At 43.9% G+C, this 14363-nt stretch overlaps 1 long non-coding RNA gene across 2 annotated transcripts; it reads right to left on the reverse strand.

Annotated features, from left to right (window-relative positions):
• Window positions 1-457: 457 nt before the first annotated feature.
• On the reverse strand, window positions 458-14357 carry LOC123043798 (uncharacterized). Of its 2 annotated transcripts, XR_006419582.1 has the most exons (4): window positions 12557-14357; window positions 12342-12455; window positions 1415-2274; window positions 458-694 (listed from the first exon to the last, which is right to left on the reverse strand). It is a non-coding gene; the product is annotated as an uncharacterized lncRNA (long non-coding RNA). The 2 variants fall into 2 exon arrangements; XR_006419581.1 differs by having other exon boundaries at window positions 12342-14357.
• Between the last annotated feature and the right edge of the window lie 6 nt (window positions 14358-14363).

Consider the following 14363-nt stretch of genomic DNA (forward strand, 5'->3'; position numbering starts at 1 on the left):
ACTGTGCCTAGAGTCTGGGTGAAGCTTCGCTGGACGACAGGCGATCATACATCTTCAAAACTAGAAATAATGTTGATATCAAGAAGGAGAGGTATAAGGCGACTGTTGTACCTGAAAGTTGTAGTATTTGACAGACGAGTAGCCTACCACTTTCAATTTCGGCACATAAATGACATTGATTCTTGTTGGATCTTGTTGATCAACTACAAGTAATTTCTCAAGTGAAGGTGTTTCCTGGATGACCATATTGTGGTCCACCTTTTTGTGATCTCTCGTTGCAGCACTAGCAACACACATAAATAGTCTGGAGAGTCTTGGAGGTGATGTGCAAGGTACTCGACCAATTCATCGCCTAAAGACGGTATGCATTATTCTCACTAAAAAAACTTCTGTTTGTGTGCAACTTCTCTACTTGCATACGTTTGGAGGTAGAAACACAGAAAATACAACCACATGGATCAACACATTTGAAGGGAGAAACTATAGACGTACATCACGGGGTAGCAAATAATATGAACTCCAGGCAAAACATTTTTTTAACTTTTTTTGTATCTCGCAAACTGAAAATAATAAGAAAGCAAATTAGAACACAAAGTAAGAAGAAAGTAGAGCACCAGTGCTTGTGCGGCATGGATCCGTCAACCCTTTTGCATCCTAGTTCCAGCCAGCATGAGCTAGCACCTCCTGGATCGAGCTGCAGTAGTGCAACACAACGCATCAGAGAGATAAAAAGGTGAGTAGCAGCATGTACAGGAAGGGGAGAAAGCAACTATAGCACACGAGCATCCACGGGCATACAGAGATGCAGGAACTTCTCTCCACTTGAGACTAAACTTATATAATTTTTATTGTTGAACTTTCAGATATCTTACAAGAATTGCATGATATCAGTGTTTTGCTTTTACCTTGTTGCTTCTCTGAACTTGCAAAATAAACTTTGTTACATGCGCTCATTAGCATAACCACACACACCTGTTGTGCTATAGAAATAGCATGGAAACACCAAGGAAACTGGACTTACAATTGGTAAGTAGATGTACTGAAAAGAATTCAAAAGATGAACTAAAAACAATTGAAACTCTTCAAAAGCATCCAGGAGAGATAACAAAAAACTAAAACGCACGGGCGACACAGTTACTAGAACCGGGCCATAAGGACTAGAACCAAAACTATCAATATAAGTTGATGTTTTTTTGTAGGTTTTTGGGAATGAGAATACTTGTATTTTTTTGCAATTATATAAAAGTTTTAAAATGTGTACTACTCCATAACAAATGTTTATACTGCACATGTCTGTAAATATTAGCTTTTTATTTGGCAACAAAGAAAGATCAAAAAGGATATTTAATTTCTTGTAAGCATATCAACAAACAACTTGATAGCAGCAGGAATAGAACAAGTTCTTAGTTCTTACCATTGGGGACCTGCCCACTTGCGTGATCTGATGTCCACTCGTGCGAGTAGACCTGATGCACACACCATCGGGGACCTGCCCACCGTGCGAGACCGAACTGAACCCGTTTGTGATGCCAAGGCCGACTGAACTTATGATCTCTCCAGATCTCAACTGATTGTGTTACAAATATACACACAAATCCAAACGAGCTCATGTGAGTGCATATTAAAAAGATAATTGAGTTCATCTATATTAATCGGAGAAGTTCGAACAGAAACTTTTCTTGAAAAAATGTACTGTTTTTGCTATAACAACTATAGTCATCTTGCCAACCATGTATATTTAACTGGTTAAAAAGATAATCAAGTTCATGTATATTAACCCGAGAAGTTCAAAAAGAAACTTCTAATAATAATTATATTCATCTTGCCACCCATTTAGTTTTTGCTGTAACAAAATTCAAACATTTAAAAAGTTTGTACTGTCGTGGGGAAGCCTCAGTTCTTTGACAAACACTCTCATGTTCTTTGACAGTTTTAATTTTGTCTGCACTTACCAGTTTCCCGATTTCGAACTTACAGAATTTTATACCCCAAACTTCTACAAGTTTATTTAATTTCTCAGGAACAAAAAATGAAGGAGTCTGGACTCAAGAATTATAGAAAGAACAAAACCATATGTGTGAACTTATCTAGAGGCTTTTGCTGAACGGAGGAGACGAGATGACGCAGGAGCAAAACCCGACTCCTTGAATATACAGTAGCTATGCTGTCAATACTTCTTTGAGTTCTTATTTCTGAACCTTCATAGTAGTAATACATGTACTGTGCGATACACAATTCTGTCGTTGAGCAACTGATCTAGGAACAAAAACACTCCTGCAGTGCACACACCAAATCATGATAAAAATAGAGGCAGCAAGAAGCAATCACCAGTATATTGAGATGTCCAACTACATGTACCATCTCATTATAGTATAAAAATGAATCAATAGTAAGAAACAAGGTAGTAACAATCCTAACTCTGCATAGTTTCGGGATTTGTAGAAGTCTGAACATGGTATCATAGTTAATTAGTTACTGCGTAAGGAGGATGTGTTTACACACACCTATAATTCAGAATTGAACTGAACGACCCACTTTTCTTGTACTAAAGCTTGTTTTTAGAATTCGTATGAGTGGGTTATTAAACACATGCATCAACATTGAGGAACACTAGAAAAAAGGACACAGCTATACAAGAACTACAGTGGACAGATCCAGAGGAGAAATCCTCAAGCAAAAATCAAGAGAGGTCGCAATCTCCATGGAAGATGCCAACGAATTTGCCATGGAAGGGCCTCCCACTCCCCTGCTCTATCTCCTCCCACTCCCTGCACACAGAAACACAAACCAGAGAGAGAGAGGATGAGAGGGATATGACTTAGACGGATCGAGGGCAGACACGGGGTGGACTGCACGCAGCTCTTCTCGCGACCGACAGTAGAGTGTGATGTTGTACTGTCGAGGCAAAGTTCCTCGACACGGGGTGGCTGAATTTTTCTGACATACTGGACCACAACTTGAGCTTCGTGTTCCGGCCATGAGCCCACAAAAGATGACCCTTAGTTTATCTAGTAACTCATCATTAGTCTGCAAGAAGCTCACAAATTGTACTGTTTTTATATATGACATTTCTTTGAATTCCCATGGTAGTAATCCACGTTGTGTGTCTTTTTAACCAGAAAATTAAGCAAGATTGCTTGTTGAAGGCAACATTTTTTTCATATAGTAAGACATATGAAAGATAATATTTAAAGGCCATTGGAGAAAGAATTAGCAAAACCGAAACAAAAATATATGTTACCAGAACTGAAAGCAATGGTTTTTCAAACTTTTAGGTGAGAGCATGGTGCTCTAATCCAATTGCATATATCTAAAACTCCATAAGCGACTTGAACTGATGCATAACAGTATGATGTTGGAAATATGCCCTAGAGGCAATAATAAAAGTGTTATTATTATATTTCTTTGTTCATGATAATAGTCTTTTATTCATGCTATAACTGTATTATCCAGAAATCGTAATACACGTGTGAATACATAGACCACAATATGTCCCTAGTGAGCCTCTAGTTGACTAGCTCGTTGTGGTCAACAGATAGTCATGGTTTCCTGGCTATGGACATTGGATGTCGTTGATAACGGGATCACATCATTAGGAGAATGATGTGATGGACAAGACCTAATCCTAAGCCCAGCACAAAGATCGTGTAGTTCGTATGCTAAAGCTTTTCTAATGTCAAGTATCTTTTCCTTAGACCATGAGATTGTGCAACTCCCGGATACCGTAGGAATGCTTTGGGTGTACCAAACGTCACAACGTAACTGGGTGGCTATAAAGGTGCATCACAGGTATCTCCGAAAGTGTCTGTTGGGTTGGCACGAATCGAGACTGGGATTTGTCACTCCGTGTAAACGGAGAGGTATCTCTGGGCCCACTCGGTAGGACATCATCAGAATGTGCACAATGTGACCAAGGGGTTGATCATGGGATGATGTGTTACAGAACGAGTAAAGAGACTTGCCGGTAACAAGATTGAACAAGGTATCGGTATACCGACGATCGAATCTCGGGCAAGTAAAATACCGCTAGACAAAGGGAATTGTATACGGGATTGATTGAGTCCTTGACATCGTGGTTCATCCGATGAGATCATCATGGAACATGTGGGAGCCAACATGGGTATCCAGATCCCGCTGTTGGTTATTGACCAGAGAACGTCTCGGTCATGTCTGCATGGTTCCCGAACCCGTAGGGTCTACACACTTAAGGTTCAATGACGCTAGGGTTATAAAGGAAGTTTGTATGTGGTTACCGAATGTTGTTCGGAGTCCCGGATGAGATCCCGGACGTCACGAGGAGTTCCGGAATGGTCCGGAGGTAAAGATTTATATATGGGAAGTCCTGTTTTGGTCACCGGAAAAGTTTCGGGTTTTATCGGTAACGTACCGGGACCACCGGGAGGGTCCCGGGGGTCCACCAAGTGGGGCCACCGGCCCCGGAGGCTTGCATGGGCCTAGAGTGGAAAGGGACCAGCCCCAGAGTGGGCTGGTGTGCCTCCCACCCTTTCCCAAGGCGCAACTAGGAGGGGAGAGGGGAAACCCTAGGCGCAGATGGGCCTATAGGCCCACCCTAGGGCGCGCCCCCTCTCTCCCCCTCTTGGCCGCACCCTCCAAGTCCCATCTAGGGCTGGCCGCCGCCCCCTAGGGGTGGAAACCTAGGTGGGGGCGCAGCCCCCTCTCCCCCTATATATGGTGGAGGCATTGGAGCAGCCCAAGACATGAGTTTCTTCTCCTGTTGGCGCAGCCCTACCTCTCTTTCTCCTCATATCTCGCGGTGCTTGGCGAAGCCCTGCTGGACTACCACGCTCCTCCATCACCACCACGCCGTTGTGCTGCTGCTGGATGGAGTCTTCCTCAACCTCTCCCTCTCTCCTTGCTGGATCAAGGCATGGGAGACGTCACCGGGCTGTACGTGTGTTGAACACGGAGGTGCCGTCCGTTCGGCACTAGGATCTCCGGTGATTTGGATCACGACGAGTACGACTCCTTCAACCCCGTTCTCTTGAACGCTTCCGCTTAGAGATCTACAAGGGTATGTAGATGCACTCTCCTTCCCCTCGTTGCTGGTTTCTCCATAGATAGATCTTGGTGACACGTAGGAAAATTTTGAATTTCTGCTACGTTCCCCTACAGTGGCATCATGAGCTAGGTCTATTGCGTAGATTCTTTGCACGAGTAGAACACAAAGTAGTTGTGGGCGTTGATTTTGTTCAATATGCTTACCGTTACTAGTCCAATCTTGTTTCGACGGTATTGTGGGATGAAGCGGCCCGGACCGACCTTACACGTACTCTTACGTGAGACAGGTTCCACCGATTGACTTGCACTTGTTGCATAAGGTGGCTAGCGGGTGCCAGTCTCTCCCACTTTAGTCGGAACGGATTTGATGAAAAGGGTCCTTATGAAGGGTAAATAGCAATTGGCATATCACGTTGTGGTCTTGCGTAGGTAAGAAACGTTCTTGCTAGAAACCCATAGCAGCCACATAAAACATGCAAACAACAATTAGAGGACGTCTAACTTGTTTTTGCAGGGTATGCTATGTGATGTGATATGGCCAAGAGGAATGTGATGAATGATATGTGATGTATGAGATTGATCATGTTCTTGTAATAGGAATCACGACTTGCATGTCGATGAGTATGACAACCGGCAGGAGCCATAGGAGTTGTCTTTATTTATTGTATGACCTGTGTGTCATTGAACAACGCCATGTAATTACTTTACTTTATTGCTAACCGGTAGCCATATTAGTAGAAGTAATAAGTTGGCGAGACAACTTCATGGAGACACGATGATGGAGATCATGATGATGGGGATCATGGTGTCATGCCGGTGACGATGATGATCATGGAGCCCCGAAGATGGAGATCAATGGAGCTATATGATATTGGCCATATCATGTCACTACTATATAATTGCATGTGATGTTTATTATGTTTATGCATCTTGTTTACTTAGAACGATGGTAGTAAATAAGATGATCCCTTACACCAATTTCAAGAAGTGTTCTCCCCTAACTGTGCACCGTTGCTAAAGTTCGTCGCTTCGAAGCACCACGTGATGATCGGGTGTGATAGATCCTTACGTTCACATACAACGGGTGTAAGACAGATTTACACATGCAATACACTTAGGGTTAACTTGACGAGCCTAGCATGTACAGACATGGCCTCGGAACACGAAGACCGAAAGGTCGAGCATGAGTCGTATAGTAGATACGATCAACATGAAGATGTTCACCGATGATGACTAGTCCGTCTCACATGATGATCGGACATGGCCTAGTTGACTCAGATCATGTAATCACTTAGATGACCAGAGGGATGTCTATCTGAGTGGGAGTTCATAAGATGAACTTAATTATCCTGCACATAGTCAAAAGACCTTTTGCAAATTATGTCGTAAGCTCGCGCTGTAGTTCCACTGTTTAGATATGTTCCTAGAGAATATATAGTTGAAAGTTGACAGTAGAGATTATGCGGACAGTAGAAAGCTTATGTCCTTAATGCACCGCTTAGTGTGCTGAACCCCAAACGTCATTTGTGGATGTTGCGAACATCGGACATACACGTTTTGATAACTACGTGATAGTTCAGTTAAACGGTTTAGAGTTGAGGCACCAAAGACGTTTTTCGAAACGTCGCGGAACATATGAGATGTTTTCGAGGGCTGAAATTGGGATTTCAGGCTCGTGCCCACGTCAAGAGGTATAAGACCTCCGACGATTTTCTTAACCTGCAAACTAAGGGAGAAAAGCTCAATCGTTGAGCTTGTGCTCAGATTGTCTGAGTGCAACAATCACTTGAATCAAGTGGGAATTGATCTTCCATATGAGATAGTGATGTTTCTCCAAAGTCATTGCTACCAAGCTGCTAGAGCTTTGTGATGAACTATAACATATCAGGGATAGATATGATGATCCTTGAGGTATTCACGATGTTTGACACCACGAAAGTAGAAATCAAGAAGGAGCATCAATTGTTGATGGTTGGTGAAACCACTAGTTTCAAGAAGGGCAAGGGCAAGAAGGGATACTTCATGAAACGGCAAATCAGCTGCTGCTCTAGTGAAGAAACCCAAGGTTGAACCCAAACCCGAGACTAAGTGCTTCTGTGATAAGGGGAACAACCACTGGAGCAGAATTACCCTAGATACTTGGTAGATGAGAAGGCTGGCAAAGTCGATAGAAGTATATTGGATATACATTATGTTAATGTGTACTTTACTAGTACTCCTAGTAGCACCAGGGTATTAAGATACCGGTTTAGTTGCTAAGTGTTAGTAACTCGAAATAAAAGAGCTACGGAATAAATGGAGACTAGCTAAAGGTGAGCTGGCGATATGTGTTGGAAGTGTTTCCAAGTTTGATGTGATCAAACATCGCACACTCCCTCTACCATCAAGATTATTATTAAACCTGAATAACTGTCATCGTGTGTTTGCGTTGAGCATAGACATGATTGGATTATGTCTATCGCAATACAGTTATTCATTTAAAGAGAATAATGGTTACTCTATTTATTTGAATAATACCTTCAATGGTCTTGCACCTAAAGGAATGGTTTATTGAATCTCGATCGTAGTGATACACATTTTCATGCCAAAAGATATAAGATAGTAATGATAGTACCACTTACTTGTGGCACTGCCATGTAAGTCATAATGGTATAAAACGCATGAAGAAGCTCCATGTTGATGGATCTTTGGACTCACTCGTTTTTGAAAAGTTTGAGACATGCGAACCATGTCTATTGGTGTATACGCATGAAGAAACTCCATGCAGATGGATCGTTTGGACTCACTTGATTTTGAATCACTTGAGATATGCAAATCATACCACATGGGCAAGATGACTAAAAAGCCTCGTTTTCAGTAAGATGGAACAAGATAGCAACTTGTTGGAAGTAACACATTTTGATGTGTGCAGTGCAATGAGTGCTGAGGCATGCAGCGAATATCGTTATGTTCTTACTTCACAGATGATTCGAGTAGATGTTGAGAATATTTACTTGATGAAACACAAGTCTGAATTATTGAATGGTTCAAGTAATTTCAGAGTGAAGTAGAAGATCATTGTGACAAGAGGATAAAATGTCTATCTGAGTTACGAGTTTTGGCACACAATTAAGACATTGTGGAAATTGTTTCGCAATTAATACCGCCTGGGACACCATAGTGTGATGGTGTGTCCGAACATCATAGTTGCACCCTATTGGATATGGTGTGTACCATGATGTCTCTTATCGAATTACCACTATTGTTCATGGGTTAGGCATTAGAGACAACCACATTCACTTTAAATAGGGCACCACGTAATTCTGTTGAGATGACACCGTATGAATTATGGTTTAGAGAAACCTAAGTTGTCGTTTCCTAAAGGTTTGTGGCTGCGACGCTTATGTGAAAAAGTTTCAGGATTGATAAGCTCAAACCCAAAGCGGATAAAATGCATCTTCATAGGACACCCAAAACAGTTGGGTATACCTCCTAATTCAGATCCGAAAGCAATATGGATTGTTTCTTGAATCGGGTCCTTTCTCGAGGAAAGGTTTCTCTCGAAAGAGTTGAGTGGGAGGATGGTGGAGACTTGATATGGTTATTGAACCATCACTTCAACCAGTGTGTATCAGGGCACAAGAAGTTGTTCATGTGGCACCTACACCAATTGAAGTAGAAGCTTATGATAGTGATCATGAAGTTTCGGATCAAGTCACTGCCGTACCTCGTAGGGTGACAAGGATACGTACTACTTCAGAGTGGTACAGTAATCCTGTCTTGAAGGTCATGTTGCTAGACAACAATGAACCTACGAGCTATGGGGAAGCGATGGTGGGCCCAAATTCCGACAAATGGTTAAGAAACCATGAAATCCGAGATAGGATCCATGTATCAGAACAAAGCATGGACTTTGGCGGACTTGCCCAATGATCGGCAAGCCATTGAGATAAATGGATCTTTTAAGAAGAAGACGGACGTGGATGGTATGTCACCATCTATGAAGCTCGACTTGTGGCGAAGAGTTTTTCACAAGGTCAAGGAGTTGACTACGATGAGATTTTCTCATCCGTAGCGATGCTTAAGTCCGTCGGAATCATGTTAGCATAAGCAACATTTATGAAATCTGGCAGATGGATGTCAAAACGAGTTTCCTTACCAACTTTCGTAAGGAAAGGTTGTATGTGATACAATCAGAAAGGTTTTGTCGATCCTAAGGATGCTAAAAGGTATGCTAGCTCCAGCAATCCTTCTAAGGACTGGAGTAAGCATCTTGGAGTTGGAATGTGCGCTTTGATGAGATGATCAAAGATTTTGGTGTATACAAAGTTTATGAGAAACTTGTATTTCCAAATAAGTGAGTGGGAGCACTATAGAATTTCTGATGAGTATATGTTGTTGACATATTGTTGATCAGAAATGATGTAGAATTTCTGGAAAGCATATAGGGTTATTTGAAAGGTGTTTTTCAATAGAAAACCTGGATTAAGCTACTTGAACATTGAGCATCAAGATCTATGAGGATGGATCAAAACGCTTAATGGTACTTTCAAAATGAGCACATACCTTGACATGATCTTGAAGGTGTTCAAAATGGATCAGTCAAAGAAGGAGTTCTTGCCTGAGGTATGAAGTTAAGACTTAAAGCTCGACCACGGCAGAAAAGAGAGAAAGGATGAAGGTCGTCCCCTATGCTTTAGACGTAGGCTCTACAGTATGCTATGCTAAGTACCGCACCTGATGTGTGCCTTGCCACATGTCTGGCAATAGAGTACAAAGGTGATCAAGGAGTGGATCACCAGATAGCGGTCAAAATTATCCTTAGAGGAATAAGGATATGTTTCTCGATTATGGAGGTGATAAAGAGTTCGACGTAAAGGGTTACATCGATGCAAGCTTTAACACCTATCCGAATGACTCTGAGTAGCAAACCGGATACGTATAGTGGAGCAACCATTTGGAATAGCTCCAAGTGGAGCGTGGAAGTAGCATTTACAATATGACATAGAGAATTGCGAAGTACATACGGATCTGAATGTTACAGATCCGTTGACTAAAACCTCTCTCACAAGCAGAACATGATCAAACCCCAGAACTCATTGAGTCTTAATCACATGATGATGTGAACTAGTTTAATGACACTAGTAAACTCTTTGGATGTTGGTCACATGGTGATGTGACCTGTCAGTGTTAATCACATGGTGATGTGAACTAGATTATTGACTCTAGTGCAAGTGGGAGACTGTTGGAAATATGCCCTAGAGGCAATAATAAAAGTGTTATTATTATATTTCTTTGTTCATGATAATAGTATTTTATTCATGCTATAACTGTATTATCCGGAAATCGTAATACACGTGTGAATACATAGACCACAATATGTCCCTAGTGAGCCTCTAGTTGACTAGCTCATTGTGATCAACAGATAGTCATGGTTTCCTGGCTATGGACATTGGATGTCGTTGATAACGGGATCACATCATTAGGAGAATGATGTGATGGACAAGACCCAATCCTAAGCCTAGCACAAAGATCGTGTAGTTCGTATGCTAAAGCTTTTCTAATGTCAAGTATCTTTTCCTTAGACCATGAGATTGTGCAACTCCCGGATACCGTAGGAATGCTTTGGGTGTACCAAACGTCACAACGTAACTGGGTGGCTATAAAGGTGCATCACAGGTATCTCCGAAAGTGTCTGTTGGGTTGGCACGAATCGAGACTGGGATTTGTCACTCCGTGTAAACGGAGAGGTATCTCTGGGCCCACTCGGTAGGACATCATCAGAATGTGCACAATGTGACCAAGGGGTTGATCACGGGATGATGTGTTACGGAACGAGTAAAGAGACTTGCCGGTAACGAGATTGAACAAGGTATCGGTATACCGACGATCGAATCCCGGGCAAGTAAAATACCGCTAGACAAAGGGAAGTGTATACGGGATTGATTGAGTCCTTGACATCGTGGTTCATCCAATGAGATCATCGTGGAACATGTGGGAGCCAACATGGGTATCCAGATCCCGCTGTTGGTTATTGACCAGAGAACGTCTCGGTCATGTCTGCATGGTTCCCGAACCCGTAGGGTCTACACACTTAAGGTTCGATGACGCTAGGGTTATAAAGGAAGTTTGTATGTGGTTACCGAATGTTGTTCGGAGTCCCGGATGAGATCCCGGACGTCACGAGGAGTTTCGGAATGGTCCGGAGGTAAAGATTTATATATGGGAAGTCATGTTTTGGTCACCGGAAAAGTTTCGGGTTTTATCGGTAACGTACCGGGACCACCGGGAGGGTCCCGGGGGTCCACCAAGTGGGGCCACCGGCCCCGGAGGCTTGCATGGGCCTAGAGTGGAAAGGGACCAGCCCCAGAGTGGGCTGGTGCGCCTCCCACCCTTGCCCAAGGCGCAACTAGGAGGGGAGAGGGGAAACCCTAGGCGCAGATGGGCCTATAGGCCCACCCTAGGGCGCGCCCCCTCTCTCCCCCTCTTGGCCGCACCCTCCAAGTCCCATCTAGGGCTGGCCACCGCCCCCTAGGGGTGGAAACCTAGGTGGGGGCGCAGCCCCCTCTCCCCCTATATATGGTGGAGGCATTGGAGCAGCCCAAGACATGAGTTTCTTCTCCTGTTGGCGCAGCCCTACCTCTCTTTCTCCTCATATCTCGCGGTGCTTGGCGAAGCCCTGCTGGACTACCACGCTCCTCCATCACCACCACGCCGTTGTGCTGCTGCTGGATGGAGTCTTCCTCAACCTCTTCCTCTCTCCTTGCTGGATCAAGGCATGGGAGACGTCACCGGGCTGTACGTGTGTTGAACGCGGAGGTGCCGTCCGTTCGGCACTAGGATCTCCGGTGATTTGGATCACGATGAGTACGACTCCTTCAACCCCGTTCTCTTGAACGCTTCCGCTTAGCGATCTACAAGGGTATGTAGATGCACTCTCCTTCCCCTCGTTGCTGGTTTCTCAATAGATAGATCTTGGTGACACGTAGGAAAATTTTGAATTTCTGGTACGTTCCCCTACATATGAGTGCAGAATTCTTGTAAGCATAAGAAAATACATAGAGTGCACATATAATTTTTCAAGATTTCCTCGATGTTCTGCACATTAAAGTTGATGTACTGAAAAGAACGCAAAATTTGAACCGAAAACAAGCAAAAGCTGAACTCTTATATAGTTCAAGGATAAAAGAACCTCCACAAACAAATAACTGATTTCCTATTTTTTTTAACTTTAAAAGTTTTACTTTTAGAACCACCTCAATATGTGTAGATTAACTTTTCATGACACAATTTTTGCCCAGAACATAAAATAAAAACACACGCCCAACGCACTGTACACCCACCTAACACACAAAAACCAGTGCTCAAGCATTAATGCTTCATGATCAAGAATTGGCGCAAAATTCAGAGACAAAAAATCATGCGATGAAACTTCAGGATCAACAATTGGTCACCTCCTACATAACAAAATTCGTGAGATAAAGAACAAATGTGCAAAAGTAGATCAAAATGAACCGGAGAGAGTTCTGGGGCGGTGACCACCGTTGTAGTAGGATACCTCGTTGGCGACCACACGAGAATGGGGGATGGGGCATGGCCTGCAGCAGTACGAGGCGGCGACCTGCAGAAGGAAGAGGCTGCGACCTGACGGCGGAAGAGGCTGCGACCTGACGGCAGAAGAGGCCGCGACCTGACAGTAGGGGTCAGGAGGCAGACATGATGGTCGCTTGGACATTTTTTCACTAGGTTAGTTTTCAGTATTAAAAACTATTTACTACATTACAACAAACACCTAAAGATGCTCCAAACAAACTTCTGAACTTGCATACAACCCTCTTTGAACTTGCGATATGAAACTTTTTGCACTTACACAATTCGGCAGTGGCAGCAAGCAGCAACCAGAAGCATACTATTGTTTTACAGTACTCAAAAGCGCACAAAGATCACATCCACAACACGGTGGTGGGCTGATATCTATGGTTGCTTGATTGTTCCGTGGATGGATTCCAGTACTCCCGTATACTAGTGTATGTGAAGCAACAAGAATGATTGGCCTTTTTTTTATAGAAAATCAAAATGGACAGTACTGAATCTTGCACTTACCATTATAATTTTCGGGATTCAACTTGTTGTGGAGTTAGAGGGGAAATCCACACATGGCAGCACGTTCAGTTGAAAAATAAAGGAGAGCAGAACATCGGTAGAATATACTCCAAACTCCACACACGAGCGAGACCGGGGTGCTCCTCGTCGAGCGCTGGCCGAGCGGAAGACGCAAAGTTGAATGGCCAAAGTAGATCAGCCAGGACGGACTCCACAGCTGCACAGGGGGTCTCCCACCCCCGGCTGTCGTGTGCCTCCCACCTCCGGCCGCTGCACGCCTCCCACCCCCGGCCGTGACGCATAACGACAAGTTCAACTTCGTTCAACAAGAAGAAAATCCATTTATACTCATGTATACACCCAACAAGAATCAAATTCCATATACCTAAACTTCCATTTATTGATATACTTGAACTTATTTGCTGTTAATGTACATAGACTTTGTAATTAAACATCAAAACTAAGAGAGATAGTAGCCATTGAACTGAAACAAAATGAGGAATTGAATTGGACTAAATCAAGAAACTGAACCGAGTGTGTCACGAGTTAGTCAATGTGGAAGATCATTTCTATCTCTCTCTCACTCACTCACTCACATCACCCTGCTGCAGCAACAAACAGCAGGAGTGCACCAGCGCAAGCAGAATGGGCATTATGCAACTTTTGACTTAATTTTTTTACTAAACTGAGCTTGAATTTTTCACTGAACTCAACTTAAACATTGCCAGAAATTAGTTGAACTTTTTGTACTGAACTTAGCTGAACTTTGTACAGGGATCCACACTTTACCTAAACTTTTTTACATGGATTTGCACCGCTGTCCGGTGGTGAAAGCGAGGCGAGCAGAGGCACAGGAGGACCTACTGGATGTTTGTCGCCATTTCCATCGTACTCTGGGAGGAGGAGGATGATGGGAGCAAACCTCTATGTGCACAATCGCTCGAGACACGTCAGGAGTGCGGCCGCCGGTGGCAAGGACCGGCCGTCCCTCGGTGATCGACCAGCATGGCTAGCCTCAGTACAGAGTTGGCTCATCAGGCAGCAGTGGGATAGTTGTGCGCGAAGACCGGCGACGCTCGAAGGCAGGGGCTAGGTGGCGCCGCACTGGGAGAGGGAGGTCGTGGCGGTGGCCGCTGGGGCAGGGGGCCTGCGGCGGTGCACTGGGAATGGGAGGTCGTCGTGGTGGCGTGCTGGCGCAGGGGGGTAGCGGCGCGCCCGGCAGGGTTCCGGCAGCGGCTCGTTCGAGTAGGGGGCCGACGGCG

This window comes from Triticum aestivum, chromosome 2B (assembly GCF_018294505.1).
Source record: "Triticum aestivum cultivar Chinese Spring chromosome 2B, IWGSC CS RefSeq v2.1, whole genome shotgun sequence".
Lineage (NCBI taxonomy): Eukaryota > Viridiplantae > Streptophyta > Magnoliopsida > Poales > Poaceae > Triticum > Triticum aestivum.